At 53.3% G+C, this 18,243-nt stretch overlaps 1 long non-coding RNA gene across 1 annotated transcript; it reads right to left on the bottom strand.

Moving 5' to 3' along the window:
• Positions 1-4,901: 4,901 nt before the first annotated feature.
• LOC137370900 (uncharacterized) lies at positions 4,902-15,144 on the bottom strand. The gene is made up of 3 exons (XR_010975137.1): positions 14,891-15,144; positions 7,319-7,424; positions 4,902-5,045 (listed from the first exon to the last, which is right to left on the bottom strand). It is a non-coding gene; the product is annotated as an uncharacterized lncRNA (long non-coding RNA).
• Positions 15,145-18,243: the final 3,099 nt, after the last annotated feature.

Genomic DNA, 18,243 nt, shown 5'->3' with positions numbered 1-18,243 from the left:
GCCCTTGAGAAGGTGGTGGTGAGCTGCCTTCTTGAACCGCTGCAGTCCATGTGGGGTAGGTACACCCACAGTGTTGTTAGGAAGGGAGTTCCAGGATTTTGACCCAGTGACAGTGAAGGAACGGCGATATAGTTCCAAGTCTGGATGGTGTGTGACTTGGAGGGGAACTTGCAGGTGGTGATGTTCCCATGCATCTACTGCCCTTGTCCTTCTAGTTGGTAGAGGTCGCGGGTTTGGAAGGTGCTGTCGAAGGAGCCTTGGTGCGTTGCTGCAGTGCATCTTGTAGATGGTACACACTGCTGCCACTGTGCACCGGTGGTGGAGGGAGTGAATGTTTGTAGATGGGGTGCCAATCAAGCGGGCTGCTTTGTCCTGGATGGTGTCAAGCTTCTTGAGTGTTGTTGGAGCTGCACCCATCCAGGCAAGTGGAGAGTATCCCATCACACTCCTGACTTGTGCCTTGTAGATGGTGGACAGGCTTTGGGGAGTCAGGAGGTGAGTTACTCGCCTCAGGATTCCTAGCCTCTGACCTGCTCTTGTAGCCAAGGTATTTATATGGCTACTCCAGTTCAGTTTCTGGTCAATGGTAGCCCCTAGGATGTTGATAGTGGGGGATTCAGTGATGGTAATGCCATTGAATGTCAAGGGGAGATGGTTAGATTCTCTCTTGTTGGAGATGGTCATTACCAGGCACTTGTGTGGCGCGAATGTTACTTGCCACTTATCAGCCCAAGCCTGGATATTGTCTAGGTCTTGCTGCATTTCTGCACGGACTGCTTCAGTATCTGAGGAGTCACGAATGGTTCTGAACATTGTGCAATCATCAGTGAACATCCCCACTTCTGACCTTATGATTGAAGGAAGGTCATTGATGAAGCAGCTGAAGATGTTTGGGCCTAGGACACTACCCTGAGGAACTCCTGCAGTGATGTCTGGTAGCTGAAATGATTGACCTCCAACAACCACAACCATCTTCCTTTGCGTTAGGTATGACTCCAACCAGCGGAGGGTTTTCCCCGATTCCCATTGACTCCAGTTTTGCTAGGGCTCCTCGATGCCATACTCAGTCAAATGCTGCCTTGATGTCAAGGGCAGTCACTCTCACCTCACCTCTTGAGTTCAGCCCTTTTGTCCATAATTTGAACCAAGGCTGTAATGAGGTCAGGAGCTGAGTGGCCCTGGCAGAGCCCAAACTGAGCGTCACTGAGCAGGTTATTGCTAAGCAAATGCCCCTTTATAACAGTGTCGATGATGCCTTCAATCACTTTACTGATGATTGAGAGTAGGCTGATGGGGCGGTAATTGGCCGGGTTGGACTTGTCCTACGTTTTGTGTTCAGGACATACCTGGGCAATTTTCCACATTGCAGGGTAGATGCCAGTGTTGCAGCTGTACTGGAGCAGCTTGGCTAGAGGTGTGGCAAGTTCTGGAGCACAGGTCTTCAGTACTATTGCCGCAATATTGTTAGGGCCCATAGCCTTTGCAGTATCCAGTGCCTTCAGTCGTTACTTGATATCACGCGGAGTGAATCGAATTGGCTGAAGTCTGGCATCTGTGATGCTGGGGACTTCAAGAGGAGGCTGAGATGGATCATCAACTCGGCACTTCTGGCTGAAGATTGTTGCAAATGCTTCAGCCTTATCTTTCGCACTGATGTGCTGGGCTCACCCATCGTTGAGGATGGGGATATTTGTGGAGCCACCTCCTCCAGTTAGTTGTTTAATTGCCCACCGCCATTTACGGCTGGATGTGGCAGGACTGCAGAGCTTAGATCTGATCCGTTGGTTATGGGATCGCTTAGCTCTGTCTGTCGCATGTTGTTTTCGCAGTTTGGCATGCAAGTATTCCTGGGTTGTAGCTTCACCAGGTTCATGCCCTCCTGCACTCTTCATTGAACCAGTTTTGGTCTCCTGGCTTGATGGTAATGGTAGAGTTGGGGATTTGCCGGGCCATGAAGTTACAGATTCTGTTTGAGTACAATTCTGCTGCTGCTGATGGCCCACAGTGCCTCATGATGCCCAGTTTACATTGCTTGATCTGTTCGAAATCTATCCCATGTAGCATGGTGATAGTGCCACACAACACGATGGAGGGTATCTTCAGTGTGAAGGCGGGACTTCGTCTCCACAAGGACTGTGCGGTGGTCACTCTACCAATACTGTCATGAACAGATACATCTGAGGCAGGCAGATTGTGAGGACGAGGTCAAGTACGTTATCCTGTTGTGCTACCGAGCCACTCTTGGTGACATTGAAGTCCCCCACCCAGAGTACATTCTGTGCCCTTGTCATCCTCAGTGCTTCCTCCAATTTATTTCAACATGGAGGAGTACTGAGTCATCAGCTGAGGGAGGGCGGTGAGTGATAATCAGCAGGAGATTTCCTTGTCCATGTTTGACCTGATGCCATGAGACTGCGTGGGTTCCGGCGTCGCTTTTGAGGACTCCCAGGGCAACTCCCTCCCTGCTGTATACCACTGTGCCACCACCTCTGGTAGGTCTGTCCTGCCGGTGGACAGGACATACCCGGTGGGTGGTAATGACAGTGTCTGGCACACTGTCTGTAAATTGTCTGACATTGAGTGTAATGAACGTTCACCAGACTGATCTCTGGCATGAGAGAATTGTCTTATGAGGAGAAATTGTGTCGACGAGGCCAATATTCCCTGGAGTTTAAAGAATGAGAGCTGATATTGTTGATAGGATAGATACCGAGAGGCTGTTTTTCCCAGTTGAGAGTCTCAAACGAGGGATCACAGTTTCAGGATAAAGGGCTGGCCATTTCGGACTGAGATGAGGAGACATTTCTTCACTCATAGGGTTACAGAATTACAAAGATTCACAACCCTGAGAACTGTGGATGATAGACCAAAACTGACTCTGATAGATTTTTGGACTCGAAGGAAATGAAGGGCTAGAGGGATAGTAGTGAGTTGAGGGAGAGATCAACTGGGATCATATTCAATGATGGGGAGGGGTTGAGGGGCCGAATGGCCTCCTCCTGCTCCTTTGTCTTAAGAATTCATGATTGGCGACCTCACCCTGTCCCCCTCCACCCTGCCCCCTTCAACCTGCCCCCTACGCCCTGCCCCCTACGCCCTGCCCCCTTCACTCTTCCCCTCCACCCTGCCCCCTTCAACCTGCCCCCTACGCCCTGCCCCCTACGCCTGCCCCCTTCACCCTGCCCCCTTCACCCTGCCCTTCACCCTGCCCCCTTCACTCTGCCCCCTTCACTCTGCCCCATCATTCTGCCCCCTTCACTCTGCCCCTTCACCCTGCCCCCTTCACCCAGCTCCTTCACCCTGCCCCCTTCACCCTGCCTCCTTCTCTGCCCCCTGCCCCCTTCACTCTGCCCCCTTCACTCTGCCCCCTTCACTCTGCCCCTTCGCCCAGCCCCCTTCGTCCAGCCCCCTTCGCCCAGCCTCCTTCACCCTGCCCCCTTCACTTGCCCCTTTCAACCTGCCTCCTTCTCCTGCCCCTTCCCCCTTCATCTGCCCCCTTCATCCTGCCCCCTTCATCCTGCCCCCTTCGCCCATCCCCCTTCGCCCAGCCCCCTTCACCCTGCCCCCTTCACTTGCCCCTTTCACCCTGCCTCCTTCTCCTGCCCCTTCCCCCTTCATCCTGCCCCCTTCGCCCAACCCCCTTCGCCGAGCCCCCTTCGCCCAGCCCCTTCGCCAGCCCCCTTCACCCTGCCCCCTTCACCCTGCCCCCTTCACCCTGCCCCTTTCACCCTGCCCCTTTCACCCAGCCCCCTTCCTTGCCCCTTCACTCTGCCCCCTTCACTCTGCCACCTTCACTCTGCCCCCTTCGCCCAGCCCCCTTCGTCCAGCCCCCTTCGCCCAGCCTCCTTCACCCTGCCCCCTTCACTTGCCCCTTTCAACCTGCCTCCTTCTCCTGCCCCTTCCCCCTTCATCCTGCCCCCTTCATCCTGCCCCCTTCATCCTGCCCCCTTCGCCCATCCCCCTTCACCCAGCCCCCTTCACCCTGCCCCCTTCACTTGCCCCTTTCACCCTGCCTCCTTCTCCTGCCCCTTCCCCCTTCATCCTGCCCCCTTCGCCCAACCCCCTTCGCCGAGCCCCTTCGCCCAGCCCCCTTCGCCCAGCCCCCTTCACCCCTGCCCCCTTCACCCTGCCCCTTTCACCCAGCCCCCTTCACTTGCCCCTTCACCCTGCCCCCTTCACTCTGCCCCCTTCACTCTGCCCCCTTCACTTGCCCCTTTCACCCTGCCCCCTTCTACTGCCCCTTCCCCCTTCACTCTGCCCCCTTCACTCTGCCCCTTTGCCCTGCCCCCTTTGCCCTGCCACCTTCGTCCTGCCCCCTTCACTCTGCCCCCTTCTCTCTGCCCCCTTCGCCCTGCCCCTTCGCCCTGCCTCCTTCGCCCTGTTCCCTTCACCCAGCCCCTTCACCCTGCCCCATTTCACCCTGCCCCATTTCACCCTGCCCCATTTTACCCTGCCCCCTTCGCCCTGCCCGCTTCGCCCTGCCCCTTCACGCTGCCCCCTTCACGCTGCCCCCTTCTTCCCGCCCCTGCCCCTTCACCTGCCCCCTTCACCCTTCACGCTTCATATTGCCCCTTCACTCTGCCCTTCACTCTGCCCCCTTCGCGCTGCCCCTTACACCCTGCCCCTTTCACCCTGCCCCTTTCACCCTGCCCCTTTCACCCTGCCCTTTCTCCCTGCTCCCTTCGCTCTGCCCCTTTGACCCTGCCCCCGTCTCCCTGCCCTTTCGCCCTTCCCCTTCGCTCTGCCCCCTTCGCCCTTCCCCTTCTCTCTGTCCCTTCGCCTGCCCCCTTCTCCTGCCCCCTTCACTCCGCCCCTTTTCTCATTCTGACATAGGTACAGACACTGTAGACAATGATTCAATTGATTGAATGTTTGAGAATGTTTTTATCAGGGATGTTGTGACTTTATTGTTGAGGTTTACTGAAGATTGATTGCTGTGACAACTCCCGATTACCAATGAATCCCAGAGACAGAATCTGAGAGACTCGCAATCATTCACATTCTCTTCATTGACAGAATGTTAGATGTTGGGTTTCGCACAACATCTGAAAGAGAGAAAATGGAGTCAGTTTAAGAGAGAATTTTCCACAATCCATATCCCAAATGGTCTTTGCCTCCCACGATCGACTGACACAATGTAATAGTGGCTGTTTTCACAATCTCTTGTTTTTCTCATGCACTATCCAAATACCATGGGTGCTGGAAAACTGAAATAAAAACAGAAAGTGCTGGAAATACTCAGCAGGTCTGGCAGTATCTGTGGAGAGAGAAGCAGAGTTAACGTTTCAGGTCAGTGACACTTCATCAGTTCTGACCAGAAACATTAACTCTGCTTCTCTCTCCACAGATACTGCCAGACCTGCTGAGCATTTCCAGCACTTTCTGTTTTTATACCATCTTTTTTAAATTGTTCCTTCCTTCACTCCTTTCCCAGAATGCCTTCAGCCCCAGCCACTCCCCTTCACCCTCTCCCCCACTCTCCCTCTCCCGTCTCTGCCTCTTTCCCCTCTCTCTCTCCTCACACTCTCTTCTCTCATCTCCCTCCTCACACACTCTCTCCCCTCCACGCTGTCTCTCCCACCTCCCCCTCCCCTCCCCCTCCCCCTCATCCCCTCACACACTCTCCCCCCCTCACACACTCTCCCCCCTCACACTCTCTCTCCCCCCTCCCTCACACTCTCTCTCCCCCTCTCCCCCCTCACACTCTCTCTCCCCCTCTCCCCCTCACACTCTCTCTCCCCCTCACACTCTCTCTCCCCCCTCACACTCTCTCTCCCCCCTCCCTCACACTCTCTCTCCCCCTCACCCCCCACACTCTCTCTCCCCCTCACACTCTCTCTCCCTCTCCTCCCTCACCCCCTTCATCCCCTCACGCTCTCTCTCCCCCACGCTCTCTCTCCCCCCCCACGCTCTCTCTCCCCCCCCCACGCTCTCTCAACCCCCCCTCACACACTCTCTCCCCCTCACACTGTCTCTCCCCCCTCCCCTCTCCCCTCTCCCTCCCCCTCATCCCCTCACACTCTCCCCCTCACACACTCTCCCCCCCTCACACACTCTCCCCCCTCACACTCTCCCTCTTCTCCCCCCTCCCTCACACTCTCTCTCCCTCTCCTCCCTCACCCCCCTCATCCCCTCACGCTCTCTCTCCCCCCACGCTCTCTCTCCCCCCCCCACGCTCTCTCTCCCCCCCCACGCTCTCTCTCCACCCCCCCACGCTCTCTCTCCCCCCCCCACGCTCTCTCTCCCCCCCCCACGCTCTCTCTTCCCCCCCCACGCTCTCTTCCCCCCCCCACGCTCTCTTCCCCCCCCCCCCACGCTCTCTTCCCCCCCCCACGCTCTCTTTCCCCCCCCCCACGCTCTCATTCCCCCCCCCACGCTCTCTCTCCCCCCTCCCAAGCTCTCTCCCCCGCCCCACGCTCTCTCTCTCCCCCCCACGCTCTCTCTCTCCCCCCCCACGCTCTCATCCCCCCTGCCCACGCTCTCTCTCCCTCCTCCCCCCACTCTCCCTCCCTCCGTCCCTCCCCTTTCTCTCCACTCTCTCCTTCCTGTTGAGTGAGGGACAGTCCCAGGATGTACTTCAGTTCTGAGCCCTGAGATTGAGTGAGTAGCAAGGAGTCACATCAGGTGCAGATTGGAGTGGGTGTTGTCATGGTAATGACATGCAATGACAGATTTATCTCCGTCCTGGCCTAGTTGGTTGTCCCTCATCACACCCACACCAGAGTTGGAGAACGAGCTCATGGGTTTATGACTTCGATCTCTTCAGCCCCTCTCTTGCTGCCTGGCTGGGTTCACACCCCACCCGCGATGCGACTGAGCCCAGCACAGCAGCAAGGACTAAGGCGAGGAACCCAGTCTGTTTTGGGTCTCATTACCTGGCACTGGGGCTTATGATTAACCGGTGATGCCCCTTGCTGGTCTGAGTTGGTAGGGACATCATGTGTGCTGCATCCCGTGGTTCAACATCTTGCCAACTCCCTCTACCTGGGCTCACACATGAGAAAGGGGCTATCAGATGGGGGCAGAACCTCAGGAGCCATGACCCGGGCACAAGGAGAGGGTTACAATGACAGTGTGCGACCCTGGTATACGACTGGGGCTGGAGGTGAGTGTAGATCCAAACCTGTTTAATAAACTCCCCTCAATGGAACAAGCTTCAATTAACCTCCAACGTTCAGGCAGGAGAGGGGTCAGGGGCTGACCTTTCACCTCTGGGCTCAAGTGTGCACACAGAAAGAGGACGTGCAGCTGCTCTTTCCCAAGGTATACTCGCTGAGTTTCACTGATTTCTGTGACAGTGTTTAATTTATTTCCTTACTTTTGTCCAGTGACGCATTGATTGCTATCAAGATCAATATAATCTTCTGGGCAACTTTCAAAGCAGTTGCCTGCAATACCACGCATTTCACAGTCAAGCTTTACACCTGGCAAAGATAAAAATAAAGATATCTCAATCAAAAGAGGCCACAGTGTGACATTAATCAAACACACCCAGGACAGGTACAACACGGGGTTAGTTTTTGTTGACGCCGAGAATGGCATTTTAATTTGAGTTTTTTGTTTATTTGATTTTAATAAAGTTATTTAAAGAAAATGTATAAAGAACAAGAACAAAGAACAAAGAACAGTACAGCACAGGAACAGGCCATTCGGCCCTCCAAGCCTGCGCCGATCTTGATGCCTGCCTAAACTAACACCTTCTGCACTTCCGGGGACCCTTATTCCCATCCTATTCAAGATGTCTCTTAAACGTCGCTATCGTATCTGCTTCCACCACCTCCCCTGGCAGCAAGTTCCAGGCATTCACCACCCTCTGTGTAAAGAACTTGCCTCGCACATCCCCTCTAAACTTTGCCCCTCTCACATTAAACCTATGTCCCCTAATAACTGACTCTTCCACCCTGGGAAAAAGCTTCTGACTATCCACTCTGTCCATGCCGCTCATAACTTTGTAAACCTCTATCATGTCGCCCCTCCACCTCCGTCGTTCCAGTGAAAACAATCCGAGTTTTTCCAACCTCTCCTCATAGCTAATGCCCTCCAGACCAGGCAACATCCTGGTAAACCTCTTCTGTACCCTCTCCAAAGCCTCCACATCCTTCTGGTAGTGTGGCGACCAGAATTGCACGCAATATTCCAAGTGTGGCCTAACTAAGGTTCTGTACAGCTGCAACATGACTTGCCAATTTTTATACTCTATGCCCCGACCGATGAAGGCAAGCATGCCGTATGCCTTCTTGACTACCTTATCCACCTGCTTTGCCACTTTCAGTGACCTGTGGACCTGTACGCCCAGATCTCTCTGCCTGTCAATACTCCTAAGGGTTCTGCCATTTACTGTATACCTCCCACCTGCATTAGGCCTTCCAAAATGCATTACCTCACATTTGTCCGGATTAAACTCCATCTGCCATTTCTCCGCCCAAGTCTCCAACCGATCTATATCCTGCTGTATCCTCTGACAATCCTCATCACTATCCGCAACTCCAACAACCTTTGTGTCATCTGCAAACTTACTAATCAGACCAGCTACATTTTCCTCCAAATCATTTATATATACTACAAACAGCAAAGGTCCCAGCACTGATCCCTGCAGAACACCACTAGTCACATCCCTCCATTCAGAAAAACACCCTTCCACTGCTAACCTCTGTCTTCTATGACTGAGCCAGTTCTGTATCCATCTTGCCAGCTCACCTCTGATCCCGTGTGACTTCACCTTTTGTACCAGTCTGCCAATGCGGGACCTTGTCAAAGGCTTTACTAAAGTCCATATAGACAACATCCACTGCCCTTCCTTCATCAATCATCTTTGTCACTTCCTCAAAAAACTCAATCAAATTAGTAAGACACGACCTCCCCTTCACAAAACCATGCTGCCTCTCGCTAATACGTCCCTTTGTTTCCAAATGGGAGTATATAAAGGGGGCCTGAGGAATAAATGCCCCCTCGACATGAAAATTATAAAAGGGCCTGGGGTATAAAGGCCACAAAAAAAAAACGGGGTTAGATACAGAGTAAAGCTCCCTCTGCACTGTCTCCATCAAACACTCCCAGGACAGGTACAGCACGGGGTTAGATACAGAGTAAAGCTCCCTCTACACTGTCCCCATCAAACACTCCCAGGACAGGTACAGCACGGGTTTAGATACAGAGTAAAGCTCCCTCTACACTGTCCCCATCAAACACTCCCAGGACAGGTACAGCACGGGTTTAGATACAGAGTAAAGCTCCCTCCAAAAAGAAAAGACAAAAAAACAAAAACAAAAAAAAAACTGGGGTTGGCTGCTCTCTGATTTGGAAATCTGAGTGCTGAGTGCATCAACAAGGTGCAGCTGATTGTGGCTGTGTGTCGAGGTTGGAGGCTGCAGGCTGTGTGGTGCAAGAGGGAGAGACTCAAACTGAAACAAAGATTTTTCCACATTCTCAACAAAGGAAGGAAGGCAGAGAACTGGAAGCTCTTTTGTGAGTTTGTTTTGTACTGAAAGTCTTTTTCATTGATTGTTGGGGGTGGGGAAAGAAGAGACCTGAAGACCTTGGGTGGGGCTGTATTGTTCCATCTTTGGATAGGGAGCTCCCTCCCCACCCCAACTACTAAGCCTGGGACAGCTGGAGCTGCCCAGGTGAAGAGACATTATTTCAACATCGAAGGAGGCGTGTGCCTGGGCAGCTTACAGCTGACCCAGGTGAAGACATCACCCCACCCTCCCAACTGGAAGACCAGCTACAAGACTTGTGCAATACTAACAAAGACTGATTCCTCTTGGCCTTCCTCTCACTCAACCTCTTCCCCTGTGCTACAATCCTTTAAGTGTTTGCATTTTTGATTTATTATTGTATTTGCTCTTTTCTTTCTTTTATTTGCTCTCAACACAAGTGTGTGTAATTTATCTACCCCATGACTTCTCAGTCCTCTCCGGTGGCGGGGTCCTCCTCTGCTGCAGCAGCTGCGGCAGCCGCTCCAGAGGCCCCGTCACCATTTAAAACCTGAACATCAAAGCATGGGGTGAAGAGTTACACCCATCCTAATATGACTATTGAGGCTTGTGTTAAGGCAATGGCTGAGGTTGTCGGCCCCTCGGCCATTGTTGCAGCCTCAAAGATGTATGGGAAGGCTGTGTTCTTCCTGAAGACCGAGCGGGCTGTGTCCCTCGCCCTAAGTATGGGGCTCACAGTGGGTGGGATTTTCCTGCCAGTGGACCCTCTGGGGGTCACTGCGCAGCGGGTAATGTTGTCAAACGTCCCACCCTTCATTCCTGATGGGCTCCTCCTCCCCCACCTACACCATCTGGGGGAGGTGAGGTCAGGGATCACACCAGTCCCGCTCGGTCTTCGGGAGCACAGCCTCCGACATGTCTACTCCTTCCACCGCCAGCTATTTATGCAGCTGGCGCGGGAGGAGGTCTTGGAAGGCCATTTCAGTGTGGAGTTCCAGGGGATGGACTACCGCGTCTTTTGGACCTCAGACGGGGCACGGTGCCACGTTTGCAAGGGAGTAGGGCATGTTCCTAAGAACTGCCCCAACCTCCTGGCCGCCAGCTCCATCTCGGCGGCCCAGGGTGGCGCCACTGCACGTCCTCCCACTCCCCCCACACATCCAACAGACACCGCTCAGTCGGTTCTGGAGGCTGTGGTTTTCACAGCCTCTGGCGGGGAGGGGAGTGCCCATCCGAGTGGAAGGAAGGCGCGGAGGAAAAAGAAACATCAAGAGGCTCATCACCTGGACACCGTGACACAAGCTGAGCCTGAGCTCAGCCCAAGGCCCGATCTCGGGGAGCCCACTTGCCCCAGGTCTGGGCTCAGGCCTCTACTTTTCGCAGGCGTATATCTCCCGCATCTCGGCGGCCTCCATGCGGCTGGTGCTGTGCTCGGACCACCACCTGGTGTGGGCGGAGTTCACTCCGCTCCGCACGTGGGCGGGGTCCGCGTACTGGCACTTTAACAACTGGCTGCTGGAGGACGAGCGATTACGACACTCGTTCCGTTGATTCTGGGCCGACTGGAGAAGGAAGGGGGGCTTTCTGTCCTTGAGGCTATGGTGGGAGGTGGGCAAGACTCACATCCGCATCTTCTGTCAGGAGTACGCGAAGGGGTCGACCAAGAGGCGGGAATCCGAGATCTGGCGCCTAGAGAGGGAGGTGCTCGACTTGGAGTCCCGCCTCGGTCATGCCATCGTGGACCCGGCCCTGAGGCAGGCGTCTAAAGAGAAGAAGGGCGCGCTGAGGGACCTGCAGCTCATAGGGTCCCGAGGCGCGTACGTGAGGTCACGGATACAGATCCTGGAAGATTTGGACCACGCCTCACCCTTCTTCTACTCGCTGGAAAAATGGCGGGGGGTCCGTAAGCAGCTCGTCGAGCTGCTGGCCGACGATGGATCCTCCATCACGGATCCGGAGGGAATGGGCCTCCTGGTCCGTACTTATTACAGTGCGTTGTTCTCTCCGGATCCATCCAGCGAGGACGCGCGCAGAGTTTTGTGGGAGGACCTGCCGCAGGTCAGCCCTGAGGGCGCCGAAGGATTGGAGGCTCCGCTCACGTTGGCGGAGCTGACCGGCGCCCTCCACCAGCTCTCGAGGGGCAAATCCCCAGGGCTGGACGGGCTGACCGTGGAGTTCCTCAGGGCGCTCTGGGACATCCTGGGGGACGATTACGTGCGGGTCCTGGGGGAAGCCTGGCGACCGGGGAGATGCCCCTCTCGTGGCGCAGGGCGGTCATCGTCCTGCTGCCGAAGAGGGGCGAGCTCCGCCTGCTTAAAAACTGGCCTCCGGTTTCCCTCCTCAGCATGGATTATAAGATCTCTGCCCGGGCTATGTCTAACCGCCTGGGCTCCGTGATAGCCCACATGATCCACCCCGACCAGTCCTGCACGGTCCCGGGCCGGTCCATCCAGGACAACATCCAGGGCGGCGCAGTGGTTAGCACCGCAGCCTCACAGCTCCAGTGACCCAGTTTCAATTCTGGGTCCTGCTTGTGTGGAGTTTGCAAGTTCTCCCTGTGTCTGCGTGGGTTTCCTCCGGATGCTCCGGTTTCCTCCCACAGCCAAAGACTTGCAGGTTGATAGGTAAATTGGCCATTATAAATTGCCCCTAGTATAGGTAGGTGGTAGGGAAATATAGGGACAGGTGGGGATGTGGTAGGAATATGGGATTAGTATAGGATTAGTATAAATGGGTCGTTGATGGTCGGCACAGACTCGGTGGGCCGAAGGGCCTGTTTCAGTGCTGTATCTCTAAATAAATAAATAAAAATAAAAACATCCACCTGGTCCGGGACCTGATCCATCTTTCCCAGAGGACTGGTCAGTCGGTCGCCTTTCTCTCCCTCGATCAGGAGAAGGCGTTCGACAGGGTGGATCACGATTACCTTTTCGGGACTCTGCGCGCTTTTGGACTCGGGCCGCATTTCGTGGCCCGGGTCCGACTTTTATACGCCGCCGCAGAGTGTCTAGTCAAAGTTAACGGGTCCTTGACGGCGCCCCTTCGCTTTGGGAGAGGAGTGCGTCAGGGATGCCCCATGTCAGGCCAATTGTCTACCATCTGCGTGGAGCCCTTCCTGTGCCTGCTTCGCAGGAGGTTGACGGGATTGGCTCAGCGCGAGCCGGCCATGCGGGTCGTCCTCACGGCTTACGCTGACGACGTTCTCCTCGCGGTCACAGATCCCGTTGACCTGCGGAGGATGCGCGACTGCCAGCAGACCTTTTCTGCCACGTCCTCCGCGAGGATCAATTGGGAGAAATGTTCCGGACTCCTGGTTGGTCAGTGGCGGGTGGACTCCCTGCCGGAGGAGATGACACCTTTTGCGTGGAGCACCACGCACCTCCTCTATCTGGGAGTCCACCTTAGCCCCACTGAGGAAGCCTGGCCGGCAAACTGGCAGGAGTTGGAGGCGAAAGTCACCGCTCGGCTGGGGCGCTGGACAGGACTGCTCCGAGTGCTTTCCTACAGGGGCCGAGCGTTGGTCATAAACCAACTGGTGGCCTCCATGCTGTGGTACCGGTTGGTCACTTTAGCCCCGCCCCCTGCATTTGCCACCAAGATCCAGAAGAAACTCGTCGATTTCTTCTGGGGCAAGAGGAAACACTGGGTCTCTGCCGCGGTCCTGAGTCTCCCGATTGAGGAGGGCGGCCAGTCGCTGGTGTGCGTCCGCACCCAGGCTGCGACTCTCCGCCTTCGGACCCTGCAGAGATACCTGTACGTCGAGCGTCCTCCCAGATGGTGTGCGCTGGCGACGTATTTATTCTGCCAATGTCACTGCCTTCAAGACGACACGCAGTTCCCGGCGGAGACCTTTAGTCCAGCCTCTCTGAGGGAGTTGCCTGTCTTTTACTGGGATCTATTCCAAGTCTGGAACAAGTCGTGTCCCATCAGGACGCTCCCTGCCGGCGGAGGAGAGCGCCTCGGATGTCCGGGCGGCCGACTCCGGGGAAGGTCCGGCCGGCGGAGGAGTAGCTGAAACCCCCGGGACGCCCCTCACTGCGGGTGGCGAGGGGGCTCGGGAGTGCGGGGTGATCCCGACCGAGCTGAGCCCCGCTCGGCCGGAACTGCTCATCGGACCCAGGCCCCGAAACCCTCCTCGGGAGCCGGTCCCGCACAACCCGAGCCGCCTCTCGGGAATGCCCTCCGTGCCATTCCAATCGGCGAGGAGGGGTTTCCTGTACGGGCTGCTCCTGCACACTCTCCACTTCCTCGCCCTCGTCAGCCGGCCGGACACGCCCTGGTGGTCCGGGTTGCCATCTGGCGGCGAGGGGAAACCCCGATGGAGTTCTCTCTATGCGGGAGTCTTCCCCCTTTACATCGGGGACCTTGGGTGGAGGGTGTTGCACAGAGCAGTCCCGTGCAATACGCTTTCAAGCAGGTTCACGGACTCCCAGGCCGCCTGTACTTTCTGCGGCCTGGACGAGTCCGTGTTCCATGTATATAAGGGGTGTGCGAGGTTGCAGCCCCTATTTGAGTATCTGAAGGGGCTGCTCGTCAAGTTCTGGCTGCACTTCAGTCCCACGCTCCTGATCTTTGGTCACCCGGTGCAGAGGGGCTTGGGCTGGGAGGGGGATCTCCTCGTCGGTCTGCTCCTGGGCCTGGCCAAGGTGGCAATTCACAGGTCCAGGTTGCGGGCCATCGGGGAGTCCGTCCTCCCTGATTGCCTGCCCCTCTTCCGTGGTTACATTCGTGCCCGGGTGTCCCTGGAGAAGGAGCATGCGGTGTCCGCCGGTACGCTTGAGGCCTTCCGCGACCGGTGGGCACCACAGGGACTGGAGTGCATTGTCGACGCCGAGAATGGCATTTTAATTTGAATTTTTTTTGATTCAATTTTAATAGTTATTTTAAAAATATGTATATAAAGGGGGTCTGAGGAATAAAGGCCCCCTCGACATAAAATACATAAGCGGAGCCTCGGGTATAAAGGCCACCTTCAAAAGAAAAAAACCGAAAAAAACCAGAGGAAAAAAATGACTGAATTTGAAGCCTCTTACTGTTTGCCCAGTATGGAGTGTGACCTTGGCTTCCCCTCCCTCAGGACACAGTGACCTCAGTTCCTCAGCTGCGAGATCCTATGTACGGGATTTCAGAGCTTTGGGTGGCAGATGGAATTACTGGAATCTCACACGTTGGACTTGCTTCGTGCCCCACTGTCTGAGCTGCTGTGACCTCCTGAACCACTGGGGCTGGTGTTTAATCCTCTCACCAGCTGAGGTGCTGACTTTCCATCACTCCCTCATCTCCACTTTACCCTCATGGGTCATTAAGTGGTTCTCATTATTAGTCCCTAGACTGGATGTTAAGTCTGAGCTCACCAGTGAAGTGGGGGTTCTGGTGTCTCACTGAAAGATCAGCTACTGCTGGCGGGGAGGTAGTTGGGCTTAGGACTGGAATCTGTGACTCTCAGGACTCACCTTCCATCTGATGTACTGCGAACAGCATGAGGAGACCGATGACCAGGTACTTCATGTTGGATCTTCAAACTTCCAAAGATTGTCAGCCTTTGGTTCTCGGAGATGGATTGCGATGTAAACACCTGAGTTGTATTTATATCCTGTCTAAAGAGAGAGTGAACTCCCTGATGATTGTCAAGGTGAGTAATGAACAGAAACCAGCAGGGAAATTCCTGAGGACGAGGACGATTGCCAAGATAGACTCACTTCCTGCCTCTCCAGTTTATTCTGGTTCAGTCGGACCAATTCCACTTCCTATTATCACAAAGGGGAATTCATAGCACAAACAACCAAACTATTGTACTGCGATGTTGACAGCAATTCCAAAAATCCCCTAAAAGCTAATTAGCATGGAACATAAAGCATCGAGAAGCAGGAATCGGTTCAAGGGTGATAGGTTAATAAAGACTCAAGTCTATTAACCAAATGGGTCCAATAACACAACAACAAATATTTCGATAATTTTCCTCACGATTTGGGTGGTCCCTCCCTAAACCTCAACTCTTTCGAAAACTCTCCTGCCCATGTCCTAACTTGTACCAAATCCCATTTACCCTTCACCCCTGTACTCGCTGACCTACATTGACTCCCAGTTAAACAATGCCTCAATTTTAAAATCCTCATCCTTGTTTTTGAGGCACTCTATGATCTTGACTCTCCCTATCTGTAATCTCCTCCAGCCCCGCAATCTGAGAGGGACCTGGGGGTATATGTTCACAAATCGTTGAAGGTGGCAGGGCAGGTTGAAAAAGTGGTTAATAAAGCAAGTTGGGTCCTGGGCTTTATAAATAGAAGCATAGAGTACAGCCAAGGACGGTATAGTGAACCTCTATTAAACACTGGTTTGGCCTCAGCTAGAGTTGTGTCCAATTCTGGGCACCGCACTTTCGGAAGGATGTGAAGGCTTTAGAGAGGGTGCAGAAAAGATTTACGAGAATGATTCCAGGGATGAGGGACTTCAGTTATGAAGATAGATTGGAGGATCTGGGGCTGTTCTCCTAAGAAAAGAGAAGGTTGGCAGGAGAATTGATGGAGGTGTTCAAAATGATGAGGGTCTGGACAGAGTAGATAGAGAGAAACTGTTCCCATTGGCTGAAGATATCCAGAACCAGAGGACACTGATTTAAGGTGATTGGTAAAAGAAGCAACAGTGACATGAGGAAAAACTATTCTATGCACCCACGTGTGGTTAGCATCTGGAATGCTCTGTCTGAGAGTGTGGTGGAGGCAGGTTCAGCGAGTGGTTAGGATCTGGAATGCACTGAATGAGAGTGTGGTGGAGGCAGGTTCAGTTGTATCTTTCAAAAGATAAAAAATGTTGCAGGGCTATGGGGAAAAGGCAGGGTAGTGGGACAAGGTGAGTTGGTCTTGCAGAGAACCAGTACAGATACAATGGGCCAAATGGCCTCCTTCAGTCTGTAACCACGTATCTCCCAGAATTAGATTATTTTCTGGGCTCCCCCACCACAATCCCCAACATCGGGGGCTGGTAAAATCCAGCCCAAGGTAGCAGAATTTTCTAACCACTTTCAGTGGGATGTTATTTAGTGTGATCAGGAGCGGAGATGCAATACCTTGTCCCATGACCACTGTTTTCTTGACACTTATAGTCAAGGAGAAAAAATTACAGGTGTGGGAGAGACAGTCCATGAGTCTTTGTCGCGGATTTTCCTTGTGAGTGACTACTGCAGCATCAGTGTAGAGGAATTTTCTGATCAGGACACTGTTTTTGTCTTCGCTTTCATTCTTGATAGATTGTAGAGCTAGTGTGCAAGTAGACTCCTTCCATATCTGCAGGGAAGGCAAACGTCAGGAGCACGGAGAAGATGCCAAACAGTGGGGGCTAGGGCACAACCCTGATTCACTCCATTCTTCACTCCGAAACTGTCGTAAGTTGAGCCATCAATCTGTGTAGTGCATGTTGTCATGGAAGTAGCAGATGAGACTGAGGAGCTTCGGTGGACAACCAATTTTCCCAAAAGTTTTATAGAGCCCTGCTCTGCTCGTGGTGTCGAATGTCTTAGTGAGATCTCTGAAAGTAAGGTAAAAGGATATACTCTGTTCCCTACACTTCTCTTGTAGCTGGCGTACGGAGAAGATCATATCTACAGTAGATCCGCCAGCACAAAATATAAGGCCTTATATACACCTGGCGTACTGTGTACAGTTTTGGTTTCCTTACCTAAGGAAGGATATACTTTTCTGTGAGGGAGTGTAATGAAGGTTCTCTAGGCTGATTCTTGGGATGAGGGGATTATCCTATGAGGAGAGATTGAGCAGACTATATTCCCGAGAGGTGATCTCATTGAAACAAAATTTTTTTAAGGGGCTTGATAGGGTAGTTGCTGGGAGTTTAGAATGCAGTCTCAGAATAAGGAGTCTGCCATTTAGGACTGAGATGAGCAGAAATGTCCTCACACAAAGGGTTGTGAATCTTTGGAATTCTCTATCACAGAGGGTTGTGGATGCTCCATCATTGAATATATCCAACACTGAGATTGATAGCTGTTTGATCTCTCAGAGAATCGAGGGATATGAAGAAAGGGCAGGAAAGTGGAGTCCAGGCAGAAGATCAGCCATGATCAAATTGAATGGTGGAGCAGGCTCGAGGGGCCGAATGGCCTACTCCTGCTCCTAGTTCCTATGACCGCATCTCACATTAGGATCATTATCCATTTTACTTCTGCTTATATTTCTGTCAAATGCCTTTGGACATTATTCTACATTCAAGGTGTTAGATGAATACACAATCTTCTTGTTAACTCGAAGCAATAATCACTTGAGGAGCAGATTTTGTTTCTGGCAACACCTCAAATGGAATTGTATTTTTCAACATTGGTTACTTCCTTATTGGTTTAACAGATCTGCCATGTTTTGTACTGTTTTTCTGCTGTCTCTCTCTTTCTCTCACTCTGTCTCTCGCTCTCTTTCTGTCTCTTAGAATTAGAACATTACAGCGCAGTACAGGCCCTTCGGCCCTCGATGTTGCGCCGACCTGTGAAACCATCTGACCTACACTATTCCATTTTCATCCATATGTCAATCCAATGACCACTTAAATGCCCTTAAAGTTGGCGAGTCTACTACTGCTGCAGGCAGGGCATTCCACGCCCCTACTACTCTCTGAGTAAAGAAACTACCTCTGACATCTGTCCTATATCTATCACCCCTCAACTTAAAGCTATGTCCCCTCGTGTTTGCCATCACCATCCGAGGAAAAAGACTCTCACTATCCACCCTATCTAACCCTCTGATTATCTTATATGTCTCTATTAAGTCACCTCTCCTCCTCCTTCTCTCCAACGAAAACAACC

This window comes from Heterodontus francisci, chromosome 6 (assembly GCF_036365525.1).
Source record: "Heterodontus francisci isolate sHetFra1 chromosome 6, sHetFra1.hap1, whole genome shotgun sequence".
Lineage (NCBI taxonomy): Eukaryota > Metazoa > Chordata > Chondrichthyes > Heterodontiformes > Heterodontidae > Heterodontus > Heterodontus francisci.
The sequence above is the reverse complement of the archived record's forward strand: the minus strand, read 5'-3'. Positions and strand labels throughout refer to the sequence as shown.